At 40.0% G+C, this 4,698-nt stretch overlaps 1 pseudogene; it reads left to right on the top strand.

The window, feature by feature from the left end:
- LOC103196059 overlaps positions 1-4,336 on the top strand; it is a 59,768-nt pseudogene extending 55,432 nt beyond the window's left edge.
- Positions 4,337-4,698: the final 362 nt, after the last annotated feature.

Here is a 4,698-nt window from a genome sequence, read left to right as displayed (position 1 = left end):
CACTATGCTACCAGAGCTCCCTTAGTAAGTGCTTAGTCCTCTTTATTTTCAGCAAGGTTGCATCATCTGCATATCACAGGCTGTTAATGAGTCTTTCTCCAATCCTGATGATGTGTTCTTCTTCATATAGTCCAAACCAAAACTCACTGCCCCCAAGTCAATTCTGACTTGTAGCAACCCATCCTTGGGTTTCTGAGGCAATATCTCTATGGAACTAGATTGCCCAATCTTCCTTCTGAGGAGTGGCTGGTGGGTTTGAATGCCAACCTTCTCATTAGCAGTCCAATGCCTTAGGCCCTACACCACCAGAGCTACCTCATATAGTCCAGCTTCTTGAATTATTTGCTCAGCATACACATTGAATAAGTATGGTGAAAGGATGCAGCCCTGAAAACACCTTTCTTGATTTTAAACCATGAAATATCTCCTTGTCCTGTTCAAATGACTGCTTCTTGGTCTATGTACAGGTTTCATGTGAGCACAATTAAATATTCTAGAATTCCAATTATTTGCAATATTATCCATAATTTGTTATGATCCACACAATCAAATGCCTTTGCATAGTCAGTAAAATACAGGTAAACATCTTTCTGGTATTTTCTGCTTTCAACCAGGGTCCATCTGACATCAGCAGTGATAGCCTTTCCATGCCTTCTTCTGAATTCAGCTTTAATTTCTGCAGGTTCCCTATCAAAGTACTGTTGCAACTGTTTAATTACCTTCAGCAAAATTTTGCTTACATGTGATATAAATGATATCTTGGATAATTTCTGTATTCTGTTGGATCACCTTTCTTTGGAATGGGTACAAATATGGATCTCTTCCAGTCAGTCAGCCAGATAACTGTCTTCCAAATTTCTTGACATAGATGAGTGAGCACTTCCAGCTTGCATCCGTTTGTTGGAACATCTCAATTGGTATTCTGTCAATTCCTGCATTCCTGTTTTTTGTCAACACCTTCAGTGCAGCTTGGACTTCTTCATTCAGTACATCAGTTCTTGATCATATGCTACCTCCCACAATTCTTTTTGGTAGAGTGACTCTGTCTATTCCTTCCATGTTCCTTCTGTGTTTCCTGCGTCTTTCACCATTTTGTGCATAGACTCCCTCTATACTGCAACTCAAGATTTGCATTTTTTCTTCAGGTCTTTCAACTTGAGAAATGCCAAGTGTGGTCTTCTCTTTTAATTCTCTAACTCCAAGTCTTTGCACATTTCATTATAATACTTGGTTGTCTTGAAATCTGCTGTTCAGCTCTTTAATGCCATCATTTCTTCCATTTGCTTTAGCTACTCTATGGTCAAGAGCAAGTTTCAGAGTCCCTTCTGACATCCATTTTGGTCTTTGCTTTCTTTCCTGTCTTTTGAATGACCTTTTGCTTTCATCACATATGATGTTCTTGTTGTCCTCCCACAACTCCTCTGGTCTTCAGTCATTAGTGTTCAAGGTGCCAAATCTGTTCTTGAGATGTTTGGTCTCTAAATTCAGGTAGGCTGTGCTCAAGGTTGTACTCTGACTCTCATGGACTTGTTTTCATTTTTGGCAACTTCAACTTGAATGTGTGAATGAGGAATTGGTGGTCTGTTCAGCAGTCGGCCCCTGATCTTGTTCTAACCAATGATAGTGAGCTTCTCCATCATCTCTTTCTCCAGATGTAGTTAATTTGATTCATGTGTATTCCATCTGGTGAGGTCCACGTGAATAGTCACTGTTTATGTTGTTGAAAAAAGGTATTGGCATTGAGTAAGTCATTGGTCTGGTAAAACCTATCATGGGCTCTCCAGCACTGTTTGCCACTAGAGGTTTCACACTGTTACTAGACTTGGATGTTGGCTTTGTTAATTCTCTGTTGTATGTTTTATTTTTATTTACACTTCTAACTTATCTCTTTCATCTACTACTTTTTGTTCTGCTGTTCTTTTCCTAACCTCTTGAAACACATGCTTAGCACGTTGTATTTTGCCTTTTTTCTTCCCTAAAATATCTAATTAAGGCCATAACTTTCTCTCCAAGCATTGGGTTAGCTTAATCCACAGCTTCTACCATGTTGTTTTTTCACTGCTTTTAGTTCAAGATCATTTCTCATTTCCATTTTGATTTCTGCTGTAACTCATGCATTATTTAGAAGATACTTTGGAAGTATATTATTCAGAAGTGTATTCTCACAGATACAAAGAATTTTCTACTTATATTTTTGTTGTTGATTCCCACCCCATTTACATTATGGTTAGAGAACATTATCTGTTTGATTTCAATCCTTTGAACTTTGTTGTAACTTGTATTTTGGCCCAGCATATGGTTAATTTTGAAAACAGATTGTGTCTTCTTAGAAATAGGGTATTCCTCAGTTGTTGGATGCACTGTTCTAGATGTCCCTATGGTAAGGTTTGTTCATTATTTTTCATCAAATCTTCTACAGTGTTACAATCTCTTGTTTGCTTGCTCTGTTAATTACTGGGAAAAGTGTGTCATGATATCCCATTATGATTATGGAGATGTGTCTACCTCTCCATATAGCTCGGAAGTCGGACCAAGCGTGGGTCCCTGCCCGGTGCGCAATCAGGCCAAAACAGCTTATACACTGAATGATAAGAGGAGAGAAAATTATTTATTGCAAAGCAGCAATGCAAGGAGACGGGCCAGTACCCAAATCTGACTCCCCAAATGGAGGTCGGGATACAGCTTTTGTAAGTTTCAGGGAGGGCGGGTTACACATATTCATAAAAACTTCAGGACTTTGGGTGTAAATTACCTGAGGATTGCCTGACGCTTCCTTCACCTCGGTTTAAAGGGACAGTCGATTTTTAGTACGGTAGGCTTGTGCACCGAATGAGTCACACTGACTTCCTGTCATCAGCTGATGGGGCTTGGGCAAAGGGGAAAGTGTCATTTCCCAGCAACTTAGTTCCTGTTTGTCTCATTGCCCATGTCCATGGGGCCAAGGTTAATTTTCAAGTCGTCTCCTGAAACATATTAACATACTTATCACTTGTTTCTAGGGGTAACATGGAGAGAATGTGTAAATTGACCTTTCATTCTATTCAGTTCTTAAGGAACTGAGTTATCATGTTTACTTATTTGTCTCCAACAGGTCCTATCTGTCTTAACCAGGGTGGGGGTGATAGTTGAGCTTTCATTCTATTCACTTCTTATGGAACTGAGTTATCATATTTATTTATCTGCCTTCAACCAGGGGATGCAGGCTGAACTTTGACTCCACTTGACTTCATTATCAGTCCCTGATACAGTGGTGAGTAGGTCATGTGGCATGGGGACAGCCTCCAGGTGTGAAAGTCCCTGCCCACTTTCTCCTGTGAAGACATAGCTGTAGGTAGCTGTGGTGATGGTGGCCAAAATGTCAACCAACAATATCCAGTGAGTGGTGATGACTGGATTTGCCTTGACAAAAAAATGTGGGAATGTAAATTTTGCCAGAAGAACCAAATGTGATTGATATGGATGAGAGGAAACAGCTGAAGCCAAGAAGATGAAAGCTGGGGACACTGAAATAGGAAAGACACTTGCAGAAAAGAGCTGAGACCTATTTCATGCTAATGAATGGCAGTGGAAGACTTGCAGTAATGTGCACTGGGCCAGAAGATCAGAGCGTAACCTGTGCAGTGCTCCCAACTATGCTAAGTTAGAAAAAAGAGCAGGATATGGTGGTGGTTTCGATGAAAGAGAAACTGTTGAGTATATATGGAGAGAAGAATCTGATGGTGAATATGATGAGTTTGGACGTAAAAAGAAAAAATGCAGAGGGAAGGCAGTTGGTCATGCATCTATTTTAAAGGAAGTTGAAGAATCGGTGGGAGAAGAGGAGGATGAGATGAAGATCTCTCCAAAAATAAATGAGATGACAATGAGGATGAAGATGAAGCTGATCTCTCAGAATACAGTCTTGATGCCAGTGAAGAAGACAGAGATAAAACGAAATCCAGTATGAAGTCACTCAAAGTCTCCATCTCACACTCACCATCTTCATCATGCGCATCTTCTTCCTCAAGTTCAAGTTCTAGGGCCAGGTCCTGTGCTTCCAGTTCACAGTCAAGATCTCATTCCAGTTCCAGAGAACATTTGATATCTCGTGGGTCAAAATCAAGATCCAGCTCTAAGTCCCATAGGGGCTCTTCTTCCCCCCCCACACACAAAAATCTTATTTAAGTCCATCATCTTCTGAGAGGAACAGAAAGAGAAGTCATTCTGGATTTTCTTCGTCTGGTATTTGCAAAAAAAAAAAGAAAGATGAACAAGATCAAGGTCACCTGAAAGGCACCAGAGGTCATCTTCTGGATCATCTCATTCTGGTTCCCATTCAAGTTCAAAAAAGATATAACGTACTAAAACTTACGTTAAAAAAAAGCAGTACAGTACATGAAGCATATATATTTTAAGAAGCTCAGGTCACTCGGTCAGAGGTGCTGACCTTCCTCAGACAACAGAGCTGTGTTGATCTGTGAACTTAAAAGTCAATAGCATTTTAACCCATAAAATCCTCATATACATGCTATATTTAGCATTCATTAAAACCATTTACTTGATTTAACACCATCTTAACAATAACAAAGTGCTTTGTTTCCTGATTTGAATTGCCCCCTTTCCAAATATGTCCTGTCTATTGACTGCACTAGGCTTGCCTGAACTTTGGGCATGGAAGCCAGGACTGGTCAACTAGTTGGAAACAGGCTGTCTGTTAAC

This window comes from Orycteropus afer, unplaced genomic scaffold (assembly GCF_000298275.1).
Source record: "Orycteropus afer afer isolate SDZICR_OR568_19922 unplaced genomic scaffold, OryAfe1.0 scaffold00061, whole genome shotgun sequence".
NCBI classification, from domain to species: domain Eukaryota; kingdom Metazoa; phylum Chordata; class Mammalia; order Tubulidentata; family Orycteropodidae; genus Orycteropus; species Orycteropus afer.
This window is presented reverse-complemented; position numbering and strand designations above follow the sequence as displayed.